The sequence below is a fragment of the Ictalurus furcatus genome, chromosome 18, assembly GCF_023375685.1.
Source record: "Ictalurus furcatus strain D&B chromosome 18, Billie_1.0, whole genome shotgun sequence".
NCBI lineage: Eukaryota > Metazoa > Chordata > Actinopteri > Siluriformes > Ictaluridae > Ictalurus > Ictalurus furcatus.
Window position 1 is genome coordinate 9091531 of NC_071272.1, and position 17656 is coordinate 9109186.

Consider the following 17656-nt stretch of genomic DNA (forward strand, 5'->3'; position numbering starts at 1 on the left):
TAGCTCCACAGAGGGAACTGAAGAACATTTAAGGATGCTCAAGAAAACTTTCTTCCTAGGAGTTTATTACTGTACTAAATAGTTCAAACAGTAAACCATCTACACTCTGGTTCTTCAAGGGTTCTTTGGCTAGATAAAGGTTCTTGACTTCCTAAAACAATTCCACCTGGAACTCTATCTCACGAGGAGACACTGATAAGTTGTAGGGTTCTCATTATATAGAACATTCAAGAGTTCCCCCAGAGTAACAACTGTAGAACGCTAGATTTATCCACACCCTTGTAACTTTTTATAGTGAAGGTTTCATGCTTTATGATTTTATGATCTTGATGTAGTACATAGCTGACGTTAAACGAAACGCAGATGGAAATTAGGATGAACTTCTCGTGTGGGTTCTCCAGGGCTCCATGAGTGTAAAAGAAAACCAGGAAGAGGAAAATGAAGACAGATCCCAATCTGTAGCCACTTTTTCCTCATCAGTGTTTTTTTTCTTCGTCCCATCTGCATATGAGTTCAGACATGGCGTGTGTTAACGCTGCAGTTTGTTTCCATTAAAGCCAAAATGAAAAGCTGTTCCACACCAGCTGTTTATTCCTGTTTCAGACCTCAGACATCAACCAAATCCACCTCAAACCCTGCATTCACAATCACAGACGAGGAGTCTTTCGTCTCATTGTAAGTTGTCTCTTGTAGGTGTCGCTTGTCCAGTGTTTTTTTTTGTTTACTTCCAGTGAGAATCAGCAGTAGTTATACCATACATATATCCTCTAAAGCAAACTAATCAGTCCATACAGGATTTCATGGATTTTTTTTTAATGATTACTACAGCCCAAAAACGTTTTTTGCGGTGCAACTTGCGGTTTTTTGTGCTTTTTTTTTAATGGAAAACGTCGGGGTTACGCATGTAACCCTGTTCCCTGAGAAGGGAACGAGACGTTGCATTTAGCATAACAGTATGGGAACGCCTTGCGTGTGTGACCGGTATCTGAAGCTTGTGTAAAATCATGCCTCTACTTATAGGCCTGCCATGATCAGGTGATGTGGCAATTAAGCGCATCCCATTATATATATATGGCATCTGTGAACCACGCCGCTAGCCTCTATTATCTGAAGTGAAGACGCAATTCACAGCCCCCCCCTGCCCCCTTTTTTGCTTTCCATAGCGGAAGGAGGAGTCGCGACGCGAGCTCCAAAATCCAGCGGAGAGCCAAACCCGGAAGACAGAGCAAGAGTTAGAGCATAGAGATGCCACGAACCTGAGACGGCTAGCTGCCTCGGCAACGGCCGGCCCAGATCCGCGAGGCTCTGAAACCCAACTCGCTCCGGCTTCCGAGAAGAGCGCGAGTTGCGAGCCGAGCTGTTTAATGTAGGCGTTACCATGCGCAGCCTCTCAAAGCTGCCATCGCATGCTACACCCCTAGACACTTCACCCAGAAAGTGTGCACTATTCCCCGTGATGAAACGGGAGCAAGCCGTAACCCACTTTCTGAAATCTTTCTCGCTCATTACTTCCCTCTCGTTTCTTTTCTTTTTCTCTAAAAAAGGGATAGAAAAGTTCAGAGATTTTGAGAAAATATAGAGTAGAAATGAAGCGTTTTTGTCACACAAACAACAGACATGCAGTCTCGCTGAAGATAATAAGGCTGGCGGCGTGGTTCACAGATGCCATATATATATATATATATATATATATATATATATATATATATATATATATATATATCATGCAACGCGCTTAATTGCCACGTCACCTGATCATGGCAGACCTATAAGTAGAGGCATGATTTTACACAAGCTTCAGATACCGGTCACGCACGCAAGGCATTCCCATACTGTTATGCTAAATGCAGTGTCGAAGTTCCCTTTGAAAGGGAACTACTCAAACTGGCGAAATCACGATTGCACGTAATAGTTCTGTATGCTCTTTCACAGTGATGCGTGTTGGTAAATGTAAATGAGACCTTTCAGCAGTACTCATGTTCGACGCGTGAATCGAAGAGCGCTTTGGCTGATTGTGACACCATCACGACGCGTCTCGGCCCAAATCTCCGAAAATCTGCGCTGATTTAAAAAAATTGCAGCGTTTCCTTGGGTTTTGCATTAATTTCTGCGATCCCAAAATCGCAAACTCCTGGAGGGACTCGCTAGTTAAACACAAATGAAATCTAATTGTAAATCGGTTGTTTGATGTACGTGCTACGCGCCCCGCTTCGTTCTCAGATCACATTAGCTAACTACATACTCTCACTAGATTCACCAACGATCTCTGCTACTTCCTTCCATAAAACTTTTTGTCTTCCTAACGTCCCTGTATACATTTTATATAACAGGATAAGATGAAAACATCATCACTTTATTTATTACTAAAGTAACAAATCATTATAAAGTGTAAAACCGCATTACTTTTAGGGCTTCTTGGTAGTGTATGAAGATGAAAATGAATTCATTTGTGTGTGTGTGTAAACCAGGTCTATCTGTAGGCTTGCTCTTTCCTGATGTTTTACAGCTGAACTGAAACACGGAAACACACATGACAGTCTCGACCCTGAACAGGAATTACAATCATTTTTCTTTTTTTTCTTGTGTTTTTCCCCCAAGGTGAGGCAGAAGTGAGAGAGAGAGAGAGAGAGAGAGAGAGAGAGAGAGAGAGAGAGAGACAGAAGACTGCATACAATCGTTTATTACAAAAATCCTGTGTGTGGGAGATTCTTCTCACTCATCTGTGGCTGATGCAATAAATCACAACTCATTCTGATGTAATACTGCTGATGGAGATCTTCCCTGTGTGTGTGTGAGTGTGTGCGTGTGTGTGTGTGTATGTATGTGTGTTGAGGCCCTCGTTATAATTTTCTGCCCAGTTTAACTTCATTTTCAAACAAATATTTCCAAACAATAGAGGAATTAGGGATAACTGCACGATGCTGTGTATCTGAGCAGAACCGGTCTACTGTACACTGTTTATCTGTGAATATCATAATATTCATAAATATCTAACATGCACAGACCTTGTACCAAGAGCAAATAAATAAATAAATAAATAAATAAATAAATAAATAAATAAATAATAATAAACCATAATTATACTGAATGATGTATGGTAAATTATTAAATGTACAACTAAATCAATATTTAATTGATGAAAACCATACATTTATATCCTGAAACAGAGTACTGTTTATTTTTTGTGTGAAATTAAATGAACTGTTTTTAATTAATATTTTTAATCAAATATAAAATCCATACTTTATTACAGTACACTGTAATGTATGATATATTTCAGAATGAACAACACAAGACACCAGCGCAGTCCTGAATGTGACTGTACATAAAGTATATAAACACACCAGTGCTAATGAGCTAAACCTGAAACAGGTGAATGAGACATGGTGCAGTGGCTGATGGGAAACATGGTTTCTAGTCCTTTTCCGAAATTACATGCCACTATATTTAATTTGGTGGTTTGTTTAAGTTTTTTTTATACATTTCTAGTTCATTTATATATGATCACAATTCACATAAATCAATAATAAATCAATAATAAATCAATTCAGGATGTCACAATCTTGAGCACAGGTTCTTTTTTTTTATTATTATTATTTTTAATAAAATGATGAATTATATAATGATAATGAGTCTTTATTGAGCACATATACATATGCACAGTGAAATTATTTTCTTCGCATACCTCAGCCTGTCAGGAAGTTGGGGTCAGAGTGCAGGGACAGCCATGATATAGTGCCCCTGGAGCAGAGAGGGGTAAGGGCCTTGCTCAAGGGCCCAACAGTGGCAGCTTGGCAGTGCTGGGGCTTGAACCCCCGAACTTCTGATCAGTAACCCAGAGACATAACCACCAAGCCACCACTACCAATATGGGGCTATTTAACTTACTGAAAATGTTTATTCTGTTCGTGTTCTGATTTTGGACAGGGTTTAGTCTCAGTAAATATCTCCAGTGAGCGGCTCTGCTGCTGTCCAGCGTCCTGAAATTTGTAACTGTCATTTTACTTCGTATTTAACTTAAAATTTGAAAGGAAATGAAATGAAACGTTCCAGAATAAAAGATTAACGTCAGCGTTGTTGGTTTGTTCAGACTGTTAGTGAAGCAGCTTAAAGTTTTATACAGTGCTGAATGTTATAGACTTGCTTACGAGGGATGTGAAATTAGCTTTCAAGTTGGGGAGTTTCGCAATGCCATTATCTGTATCTGTACCTGGATTGCATAAATGAAGTGGGCATGGCCTAAATTTGAATGTTTCTTAATTCATATAATTAAATTAGACCAGTCCCTCGCTAGAAACACTGTAGAAACCCTCAGATGTAGAAATGTGAGTGTGGCAGAGGAGGCGTGGTCAAGCTTCATCTGTGGGCGGAGAACCTACAGGTAACGAGGGATTATTTTCACCTGTGTGTTGTGACGAGCGGCTAATGTACACGCCTGTGTTTTTCTCAGGAGGCACGCAGAGCTAGCGAGAGAGTAAATGGTAAATTGTCTGCACTTATATAGTGCTTTTATCCAAAGCGCTTTACACTTTACACACACACACACCAATGGTAGCAGAGCTGCCATGCAAGGTGCTAACTTGCCATCGCAAGCAACTTGGGGTTCAGTGTCTTGCCCAAGGACACTTCGGTATGTGGAGTCATGTGGGCCAGGAATCGAACTGTCAACCCTATGATTAGTGGACAACCTGCTCTACCACCTGAGCCACAGCCACCCTAGAATTGAACATTCAGAGAATTGTTCAGCTCTTGCACCGGTTAAAGTTTGTGTTTTTTTTCTTGTACAAGTATAAGTTTTCTTAGTGAATTTGCAGACTTTGTCTCAAACCTGGTTGTGTCTGTAGATAAAGCAGTAATCGTCGGAGACTTTAATATTCATTTTGATAACCTGGAAGACCCTCTAAGATTAGCGGTTGTGTCCATCTTAGATGCAGTAGGGATTAATCAGAACGTAATCGGGCCTACTCATAATGGTGGTCACACTCTTGACCTCATACTAACATACGGACTAAGTATAGAAAATATTATAATTTTTCCGCAGTCTGAAGTTGTCTCAGACCATTATCTTATCTTGTTCATAATACATATTGATCATAATATTTCCACCTCGCCTCGCTACCGTGTAAAATGTACCTACACATCAGCTACTGCACCGAGCTTCATAAATAACCTCGAAGAAACATCAATTAGATTTGGATCACCGTCAGATCCCATAGAACTCGATCAGGCGACTGAAAGCTTGGAGTCAACACTCCGCTACACGCTAGATAGAGTGGCTCCACTCAAAAGGAAAATAATTAGAGAAAAAAAATTAGCACCCTGGTATAACGATCAAACGCGAACCTTAAAACAGACATCTCGACAATTAGAACATAAATGGTGTCAAACCAAACTGGTGATATTTCAAACAGCATGGAAGGAGAGCCTACTGAAATATAGGAAATCTCTTGGCGATGCTAGAAAAATCTATTTCTCCACCTTAAGAGGAGATAACAAAAACAATTCTAGATTCCTTTTCAACACAGTAGCAAAATTAACTAGGAATAAAACCACTACAGAGAGAAACACTCAATCATTACATAGCAGTGAAGATTTCATGAAATTTTTCATTGATAAGGTTGAAAATATTAGACGTGAAATACAGGCCATTAAATTAAAACCGGACAGTACTGTAACAAACCCATTACATGACAATGTAGCAATATCAGATCAATGTTTAGAGTATTTTGCTCCGCTTAGAGAGACCGAACTAGCTACATTAATCTCTTCAGCCAATTCATCAACTTGCATACTAGATCCCGTACCTACATGTTTGTTTAAACAGATTTGTCCAGGAGTAATTGAACCACTTTTAAATATAATCAATTCTTCCCTAAGCACTGGCTATGTACCTAAATCACTTAAATTAGCAGTTATTAAACCCTTGATTAAAAAACCTGATCTTGACCCGTCTCAATTGTCCAGCTATAGACCAATATCAAATCTCCCCTTCATCTCTAAGATTTTAGAAAAGGTTGTAGCAAAACAGTTATGCTCGTACTTAGATAGGAATAACATTCATGAAATGTATCAGTCAGGATTTAGACCTCATCATAGCACAGAGACAGCATTAGTTAAAGTAGTAAATGACCTTCTACTGACCTACGATCAGGGTTGTGTCTCTCTGCTTGTGTTACTCGACCTTAGTGCAGCTTTTGATACTATAGATCACACTATTCTCCTTGATAGATTAGAAAATGTTGTTGGTATTAAGGGAACAGTCCTCTCCTGGCTCAGGTCTTATCTGACCGATCGTTATCAGTTCGTAGATGTAAATGGTGATTTCTCCATGCGTACTGAGGTTACTTTTGGAGTTCCACAGGGTTCTGTTTTAGGCCCACTGCTTTTTACTTTATATATGCTACCCCTAGGACAAATTATTCGTAAACATGGAATTAGCTTCCACTGTTATGCTGATGATACACAGTTGTATGTTTCAGCGAAGCCAGAGGACAGACAGAAGCTTAGTAAAGTTGAGGATTGTGTAAAGGACATTAGACGTTGGATGCTTATTAACTTCATCTTACTTAATTCTGATAAATCAGAAATACTTTTATTGGGCCCACGTGTAGCTAGAAGTAATCTTTCTGATCACATGGTTACTCTGGATGGTCTTTCTGTTTCATCATGTGCAGCAGTAAAAGACCTTGGAGTGATTATTGACTCCAGCCTATCATTTGATGCTCATGTAGATAATATTACTAGGATAGCTTTCTGTCATCTCAGAAATATTTCTAAGATAAGAAACATATTGTCACTACATGATGCAGAAATATTAGTTCATGCTTTCGTCACCTCTAGATTAGATTACTGTAATGCCTTACTGTCTGGATGTTCCAGTAGGAATATAAATAAGCTCCAGTTAGTCCAGAATGCAGCTGCTAGAGTCCTAACTAGAACCAGAAGATACGACCATATCACCCCAATCTTATCAGTACTGCATTGGCTCCCAGTGAAATCTCACATTAACTATAAAATACTATTATTAGCCTATAAAGCACTAAACGGTCTCGCGCCACAATATCTAAGCGACCTTTTAGTTTTATATGATCCGTCATGCCTACTTAGATCAAAAGATGCAGGCTATTTGACGATACCTCGAATAGTGAAGGCTACAGCAGGGGGAAGAGCCTTCGCTTATAGAGCCCCACAGTTATGGAACAGTCTTCCTATTAGTGTTCGGGACTCAGACACAGTCTCAGTGTTTAAGTCTAGGCTTAAAACGTATTTGTTTACTCAAGCCTACCCTGACTAGATTCTGTTCTACTACTTCGCAGTCATAATAATCTTTTTTCTCCCTCTCTCCTTTCGCCGAGCCCCACACGAATTTATGGAGATACTAGAGATCCAGATCCTTTCTGCCTCTGGATGGAGCTCAAATCTTCTCTAATTCCAGACTGCTGGGACTACGGCTGCTCCTAAGGCCATACAGACTTCATATAAATCCATAATGAACTTTTTCACACTATCTGTTGTTACCCAGATGAGGATGGGTTCCCTTCTGAGTCAGGTTCCTCTCAAGGTTTCTTCCTCTTAAAACATCTTAGGAAGTTTTTCCTTGCCACCGTCGCCACTCAGTGGCTTGCTCAGTTGGGATAAATTCACTCCTTTAATATCTGTATACCGTGTTGATATTTCTGTAAAGCTGCTTTGAGACAATGTCTATTGTAAAAAGCGCTATACAAATAAAATTGAATTGAATTGAATTGAATATAAATAAACCTTAACTAGTGAATAGAGGGTGCGTCTCAATCAGCTCCCTAGTTCAGTAGTCAGGTTATTAGCTGATTAGGGAGGCGGCCATTTTAAGTTCTGTCTCAATCACTAAATCCCTCCAGTGCATTGGAACATTCGCTCCCTAAAATAATCCCACAATGCACTGCAAAAACCAGAGCGCATCGATGCTCACGATGTTCCCTTACTGGAAATGATGTCATGTTTCCTGAAGCCTCTCAGCTCCAAACAAACGGCGGATGAACTCTCAGACGACTTCATCTACAAATTTCAGCAGCTTGTTATCGTTGTTGTAGTTCTCAAATGATTATTTACATTAGCGATTTTTAACTTTCTATATAGATTTTCTATATAAGGTCTATTTGAGTATAACAACTTTTAAGTGTTGAATGATTTAAAAGAAATCTACTCACTAGTGTACGATCCTGTCTGACGCATGTGATTAAGCTAACAATATATTTAATTATATAACATATAAAACGTAAATATTTGTAAGTTTTTAATTTTTATTGATGTTTTAAAACGTGAGTACATAGTCGTGTCATCAGAAGTTGAGTCACCAGTGTCCCGATGTGAAGTGACTCAGGGTCCAGGGACCAGGGACCAGTTACAGGAGGCGGGACCAGTGCCCCGCCTCCTGTACGCCATATTTCTGGGGTTATTAAAAAAAAAAAAAAAAAGCTTATTAAACAGCAGTATAACTGTCAATGTTTTTACAGCTGTGCTTTTTATGGTAATATTTAACTTTTTGTTTTCTTTTAGCCTTATATACAGATTGTTTATGATTGTGGAATATTTTCTGCTTTGTCAAAAGCACTTTGAGATTTTGGATATCAAATAAAAAAATGTATAAAATAAAGACAATTATGATGATGATGATGGTGATGTTGATGATCATGATGATGAAGAAGAAGAAGATGATGATGAAGATGATGATGATGTTGGTTATGATGATGATGGTGATGATGATGACGAAGAAGAAGAAGGTGATGATGATGTTGGTTATGATGATGATGGTGATGATGATGATGATGAAGAAAAAGAAGAAGAAGATGATGCTGATGATGATGTTGAAGAAGAGGAAGATGATGATGACAATGGTGATGATAATGACGATGGTGATGATAATGACGATTTTGGTGATGATGATGATGTTGGTGATGAGGATGATGTTGAAGAAGAGGAAGAAGAAGAAGATGATGATGGTGATGATGATGATAATGTTGATGATGATGTTGATGTTATTATTATTATTATTAGTTTATTATTATTTTAGCTTGTGTTTATTCTGTGAGATTTTAAATCGCAGTAAATCCAGTGTGACAAATAAATTACAAATTAAAAAGTCTCTTGATTCACACACACAGAGAGAGAAAGAGAGAAAGAGAGAGAGATCAGTGTGCGCGCACGTACGCACAAGGATTGACGGGTGCGCGCACGTGTCCTATCTGTTTTTTCCTTACTTGAGCTCCGGGAGCGCGCGCATCCGTCCCGTCCACCCCCCTCCTTCCGCTTTCACTACAATTAAGTCTGCATTCACACACACACACACACACACACTGATCCTGCACACTGGAGTGTTCCGGGAGCGTCGCGGCTGCGTTTCCTCGCATCATTTCCGCCATTTTCGGTGTCGGATCGCGGCGATGTTTCACGCAGAAGAGCGGCAGTGAGGTGAACACAGACTGAGGGAGGAAGAGGAGGAAGAGGAAGGGCAGGAAACGCGTCCGTGTGCAGTGTGTGTGTGTGTGCAGTGTGTAGATAGTCATGGTGATGGTGATGTGGTGCTGAAGAAGAATATGATGAAGAGGATGAGGATGATGATGATGATGATGGTTTCTCCGCGTCTGCGTGCCATGGCTCTCCCTGAGCTCTTCCTCAGGCTGTTCTTCTGCACTCAGCTCATCTCCAGGTAAGCGGTGAGAATAATGTTTTTGTTTTTATTTTAAATAAAGCATGTATTCGAGCTGAATTACAGCCGTGGTGTAAAACGTTTAGTCGGGTTGATGACACACGGGAGGATGTGACGTTAAACACATTCCATAACACACCGCAGCACTGAAGAACAGGATCATGAGAATTCCCTGCTGGGGTTGTTACCTCGTGCACTTTTACAGCTTCACCTCGGCAATATGGCGCCGGTGGCAGCGTGTAGTGATGATGATGTGGTGATGAGGTGATGATGCTTTGATGCTCCCTGATGTGGTATGGTGATGCCATTATAACATGTGGTCATGATGCTGCTATGATGATGTGGTGATAATGTTGTTATGATGTCTATGATGATGTAGTTGTGGAATGATGCTGTGGTAATGGAGTGATGCTCTGATTTTGATGTGGTGATGGAGTGATGCTGTGGTAATGGAGTGATGCTCTGATGGTGATGTGGTGATGGAGTGATGCTGTGATGGTGATGTGGTGATGTGGTGATGGAGTGATGCTCTGATGGTGATGTGGTAATGGAGTGATGCTCTGATGGTGATGTGGTAATGGAGTGATGCTGTGATGGTGATGTGGTGATGGATTGATGCTCTGATGGTGATGTAGTGATGGAGTGATGCTGTGATGGTGATGTGGTGATGCTGTGGTTATGGAGTGATGTGATTGTGATGGAGTGATGCTGTGGTGATGGAGTAATGCTCTGATGGTGACGTGGTGATTCTGTGATGGTGATGTGGTGTTGTGGTGATGGAGTGATTATCTGATGGTAATGCTGTGATGGTGATGTGGTGATGGAGTGATGCTCTGATGGTGATGTGGTGATGTAGTGATGCTGTGATGGTGATGTGGTGATGGAGTGATGCTGTGATGGTGATGTGGTGATGCTGTGGTTATTGAGTGATGCTGTGATTGTGATGGAGTGATGCTGTGGTGATGGAGTGATGCTGTGATGGTGATGTGGTGATGGAGTGATGCTGTGATGGTGATGTGGTGATGGAGTGATGCTGTGATGGTGATGTGATGTAGTAATGTGATGCTGTGATGATGCTTTGTTCCAGTTCAGAGTGTGATGTGATGATGTTGTTATGAAGCTGTGATGTTGTGGTCCAGTTCAGCTCGGCTGCAGACACACATGCACGAGTAAACTCTGGTGCTCTGATTTTACAAATAGAGAAATTAAAGCCTCCGTGTTGCATAAGGAAACAGGAAACAGGCCTCTGTGTATGTGTGTGTGTGTGTGTGTGTGTGTGTGTGTGTGAGGAACAGAGAGAGAGAGAGAGAGAGCGAGAGAGAGAGAGAGAGAGTCCTACTTTTATTTGCTAATATTTTTAACTGAATTACAGATGGACTAGCAGCAGAAACAGGGCCTCAGACAGCATCTCTCCATCTCCGTCTCTTCATACATTTTCATTAAATGCTCATCTTACATCCTTTTGTCTGCTGCTCCATGTAGAACAAGTGGAAGGATGTTAGCTGTCTATTCTTCCCCATACAGTATTGGTACTTTAGTACTGCAATCTGATTCCTAAATAGCTTTGTATGCATATTGTATACATTTGTATGCATATTTAATTTAGTACCTTTTCATATGAATATATACATAATTTACATATATGCATGGCTAATTTCACAAAGTCCTTGTTTAAAAGAATCAGGAAAGAATTTAGCTTGAATCGTTTCGATAAATCGACCATTTTGTAAACTGTATAAATTTAAACATGGCAGAAAACAGGAGGCGCACACTGATGACATCAGAGCTCATTGATTTTCACTGCTGGTTGTGATTTATAGGAAAATAAACAACAGAAATATACAGTTTAAAAAGAAATAAACCAAATGTACAGGATTACACACTGAACACAGAGAAATGAAATAGATGTTCTAATTATCAGTTGATATTTTGTGATTTGTTGCGGCCAAAAACGCTTGTTTTTTTACTGCGGCACTTTACAAAATTTGTGATGCAATTTGCGGAGGTTTTTTTGTGCTTATCTGCGGAAAACTGCTCGAATCAGCGAAATCGCAATTGCACGAAATTGTCTTGTGCACTCTTTCACAGTAATGTTTGCTGGCAGTTGAGAGCTTTTAGCTGTACTCATGTTCAACGCACTTGAATGGAAGAGGGTTTCGGCTGAATGCGCGTTGTGATGATGTCACATGACGCGTCTCGGCCCGAATCTGTGGAAAATCTGCTCTAATTTTTAAAAATTGCACACTCCTGCGAAAATTGCGGCGTTTGCTTGATTTAGCATTAATTTATGCAATCACAAAATCCTGGAGTGACTGAATTATAAATGACAGGAAGTAAACAAACCTCACAGATTTGTATGTTTTACTTACTCTGTTCAGTCTGGGGGATTTTTTTTTTAAATAATTGAAAAAAAAACATTGAATAATTTTGAAAGGAGTCTGAGAGAACAGTAGGAAGTATTAGCAGTATTCACACGCAGCCTGTAAGGTCGCATTATTTTAACTGAGAAAATATAACCACGAGAACTGAAGAAAAATGATCCACAACTTCTCAGCCGGTTCTGTTCAAACGTTCATACTGCTCTTTTCTGGTTAACTGAATGATGGGATTAAGAAGGATTTGACCAGGATAAGGACCGCTAGAAGACGTTTTAATCTAGCACCCTAAAGGGTTCTTCAGCTGGTTTTTCTGGGATGAAATTTCCTGTGTAGAACACTTCAGCACTTTTAATGTTGGAATTTGAAATCATTTTAAGTATATATTTTTAACGAATTATAAAATTAAAATGATGTAAATTATTTTATTAAAGATGTTTATTATATTTTTTAACATACTACTACTACTACTACTACTACTACTAATAATAATAATATACAACATATTATAGTTACACATACGATTTCAGATTACTGAGGATGATACCACTTATAAATCATAAAGATGCTTTGGACCTCAATTGATATGAACAGTTATGCTATGATGGCTTTAGGACTACAATGACCACAAACAGTTTTACACTCAAGTCTCCAGCAGTGAACAGTGGAGAAGTTCAACAAAACAGACTTCATGTAAAAACTGTAATGAATTTCCTGGTTACACAACTGCACTATTTGAGCATGTAGTATTAGCACTTTTATAGAAGGGGTGTATTTATTTATAATCGCACGATCCGGTGTCACCCAGATGAGGACGGGTTCCCTTTTGAGTCTGGTTCCTCTCAAGGTTTCTTCCTCATATCGTCTCAGGGAGTGTTTCCTCACCACTGTTGCCTCTGGCTGCACATTAGGGATAAATTCATATATTTATAATCTATTTCATGAATTTATATATCTCTGTAAAGCTGCTCTGGGACAATGTTAAAAGTGCTTTAGAAATAAAACTTGTTTTAAGTCTTATTTCCTTTATATCTCGGGAAAACAACATTCAGTTCTGAGATCTCAGGCTAACCTTGTTGTTATTTTGAGAAGTCAAAGCTTTATTATGTCGATATCAAAGAAGAAAGTCCGTCATCTCAGAATAACATTTGTGATGTGATGATGATGATGATGGTGAAGATGATGAAGATGATGATGATATGTGAATACATGTTATTTTAGAGTTTCCAGCTTCATTTACTCGTAATGATAACTATTTGGTCACAGTGCTATTGACTTCTGGAATCAGAAGGTGTTGATGAATTTTTTATTAATGAACAGCAGCACTGATGGTAGCCAGATAATGCGCTCGTTCTAATACGGTTTTGTTCTGACGGTTCTCGGTTCTCATAGCTCGGCAAAGCTGACACTTTAATACCCACATGTAACAAAAAAATCAGAATAAATTCATTGAGATTCAGCCTGTCGGCTCTATAGGTGGATCTTACGGGCATACAGAGAGTCCAGCAGACACTCGTCCGTCCACATGGCAGCCTCGAGGATGAACAGAAGAAACAGGCGTATATTTTTTCTTCCTTCCTCAGGGAAAGTGTGGCATCCACAGATTTAATTTTTTTAATTATTCACATTGGGCCTCATCAATTATCAGACTGGATATGAATGAATTTATTCGTAAATCGTTTAGAGGGAACTTTGCACAAGAAATGGGGTGTTCATGAAAATCGTGTTTGTGCGAAATAATGACGGTGTTCTACAATTCTGCGTAGATTTTCAATTAGGAGATGAATTAATGTGAACTTCGATTGATTAAGCCAATCATAAATCATATAATTGATGATGAGTTCCTGCAATTTTATATACATATTATATATATATATATATATATATATATATATATATATATATATATATATATATATATATATATATTATCATGTATTTATAATATATACATACACTACCGGTCAAAAGTTTACATTTTTTTCCCCATTTTAGAATAATAATAAAGTCATCAAAACTCTGGAGTAACACAAATGGAGCTATGGGGATTATGTTGTGATAAAAAATCCAAAATAAATCAAAATAATTTAGTATTTTAGCATCTTCAAAGTAGACCCCCTTCTTGCCGAGAATTTCCTGAAATGTATTCTTGGCGTTTTCTCACCTGATTTCTTGAACTGAAGATCTTTTAGGGTTTTTGATCAGAAAGGTGTTTTTTTTTTTTGGATGAGTGCATCTACTAACCCAAGTAAACCACCTACAGACCTCCAAAAAATAAATTCTAGTTTATGATAAAACTTTGGCCAACTCCTGACACAAGTACGAGCCCTTTTCTGCAAGGTTCTTCACATCATTTCCCCATTGGGAACCAAAGAAATCTTACTAATCCTAGATTTTACCTTTTTTTTCTCCTTGCATATAATATGATTTTTAGGACACATACACTACATGACCAAAAGTATGTGGACCCCTGACCATCACACCCATATGTGCTTCTTCCCCAAACTCTGTATGCTGTAGCTTTACAGTTTCCCTTCACTGGAACTAAGAATCCCAAACACTGTTCCCACATGATGATGCCCCTGTGCACAAAGCGAGCTCCATGACGACGTAGTGTGTGAAGGTTGGAAGAAGGTAGAAGAACTTGAGTGTCCTGCACAGAGCCCTGACCTCAACCCCACTGAACACCTTTGGGATGAACTGGAGTTTCCTCACATCAACATCAGCACCTGATCTCAACCTCAGTAACGCTCTTGTAGCTGAATGAACACGAATCCCCACGGCCACGCACCAAAATATAGTGGAAAGCCTTCGCAGAAGAGTGGAGCGCATTATAACAGCGAAGGGGGAATAAATCTGGAATGAGATGGTCAGGGGTGCACATACTTTTGGAAATATAGTGTACTTTGTTTGTTTTTTCGAGGCATTTTCTGAAGCATTTCTAACACACTATTTTTCCCCCAAGAGATGTTGCTTTAAGGTCCTTTAAGGCCTTAGCACCACATTTTTTAAAAGTTGGTTTAAACTTTAGTGGTAAGTTTATCTTAACTGGGGCACGGCAGCAAGCCTGAAACCTGCAGGTAGGAGAACTTTGGAATCTGTAGGGAACCAGCAGGTCAGCGTGACATTTCTGCTCAGATCAAAACCTCCTGTGAGTTAGCGAGAGCGCGACATGCAGCGCAACACCCCGGCATTTTATTTCATCTTCAGCATCGAGGCAGGGATTAAAGCTCTGCTGCTCAAAAGACTGCAGATGACTTTGATATCACGCTGCGGGGCGGCTTAAAGAGCAGAACCTCCAGAGTGCATCTTTATTCCTGTATACCTTTATACCATCACGGAGGTGATCGAGCTTTGACTTCCAGGTCAGAGTGAAAGAGTGACTGCGAGACGAGCTCGTGGATTATATTCCATTATACTGTATTACAGTCTCCTCTTAGCAGGTCTGAAAACTATCGAGCGAAAATATCATGAATTAGTGAATTTATGTAATATTTCCTATGAAAAGATGATGATTAACACAAATATAGACAGTCAGTAAACATGCGTTGAATAATAAACATTGTGTGTGTTGTACTGTTACAGTAAAATAATCAACAATGCGATGAAGCGGAGTTACTGTTACCACCCGGAAGTTTCCTACAACTGCACGTGTTTTATTTCTCTTATTTACCACATAAATTATTACCACAGCAATTCACCAACAATTACAGTCATTTATTTATTGAAGGACACATCATACTTTTTATTCATTTATAATTAGTTACTTTCTGTTGTCACTTACGCTATAGCAGCCATGTTGTGTCATTTCATTTTTTAAGTATTTCCTCGAATCTTTCCTAGCCGAAGCATCAGAACTTGATGTGACCTTCTGTGTAGTTCAGTGTGACATTAGTCCAACGTTTCTGATTGAGCTAATCTCGTTTAGCGGAGCTTAACAGGCTGTGTTTAGAGGTCATGTGATCAGGGAATTGTAGGCTCTCCGAGGTCATGGTGCTCAGCAGTCTCGTCTCTTCTGCCGTGAAAGTGTCGAGGACATGACGTGTTTCCTGTTTCAGTTTGAGTAAACACACACACACACACACACACACACACACACACACACAGCGATCAGACTGCAGTCAGGCAGAATGGATTTACCTAACACCAGCAAGCGTGTGAAGAAAACATCACCCAAACTCAATCACTGCTTAATCGTGAAATGTTGAAAGTTTCTGGATGATCTGATGGCAGAATTAAACGTTGGGTACTTGTAACACACTTAGCATGAGAGTTATGCTAATGGAAATATATATTTATTTTTTTAAAACCTCAGAAATACACGTGGCTGGGACCAGGGCACAAAATAAAGTAAAATCACGGTGTGATTAAGAATTTAAATCTATATGAGTTAAAGAAAAGGCAGCTGCTAAAGCGCAGCGAGATGACTGGATTGTTATTTTTGCTAACAGCAGGCCGAGTGTAGCGTTTAAAATGAACATGGCTAATCATTAGCATTCTGGATATGATAATGGAAATATGACTAAACAGTCAGCAAATGGTCGCTCATTATGTAATGACGGCTGTTTATCAGGGAACATGGAACATTTAAACTGACGGGCTTTTATTCATTTTTATACAGAACACACAGTTAGATTTTTTCTTTTTTTGTTACCCATGCCCATGTTGTTGTTAATGATAATGAGTCTTTATTGATCACATATACATTAGAAAGTATATTCTAATGTCTAATTAGCACAGTGAAATTGTTTTTTTCGCATACCACAGCCTGTCAGGAAGTTGGGGTCAGAGCGCAGGGTCAGGCATGATACAGCGCCACTGCAGCAGAGAGGGTTAAGGGCCTTGCAAAGGACTTGAACCCACAACCTTCTCATCAGTAACCCAGAGCTTTAACCGCTAAGCCACCACTGTGGTTAGGGTTTTCTTTTGGTTGATTTTTTAGGTCAGTTATTTGATTGTTTGTTTTTTTTTGTTTTGTTTGTATTGTTTTTTTACTGACCACATATATATGTTTGAAGTTCCCATGTGCATTTTTGTTTTTGCCTCTTTTTAAAATGATCACATAAATGTTTTGTTGGTTTATTTGGTTTGTTTTAACTTATTTTAAACTTATTTAAAGGATATTTTTGCTCTGTCAGGACGAGTACACATTTATTAACAAGATACTTTGATATTTTATTAAAGCAACGAAATGCTTAAATATAAAGGTTCCACAAAAGGTTCTTTTAAGAAATGCTGTCCTGTAGCATCAACGAAAACTGATTAAAGGAAAATCCGTCAAAATGCCACTACTTTACAGAAAGTACTTGTTTATGAGGCCTGATTTGTCGGAGAGTTGAACCCGTCATGGGTTCTTTTGGGTTTATGAAATTAAACATAGAGATAAAACATGTTTTGAAGTTGTATTGTTGTGCGAAATGCTGTGCAGAGCCACCTGCTGTGGAGTCAAAAGGACAAATAACACGCCCACTTCACAAAATAATGCACAAAGTGACGCTAGGAATGAAACCTGAGCAAAATAAAGCAGAAATGTTGCAAGTGTGTGGGAGGTGAAGCATCCTGGCATGTCGGAGAGACAGAGCCGGGGAATAATATC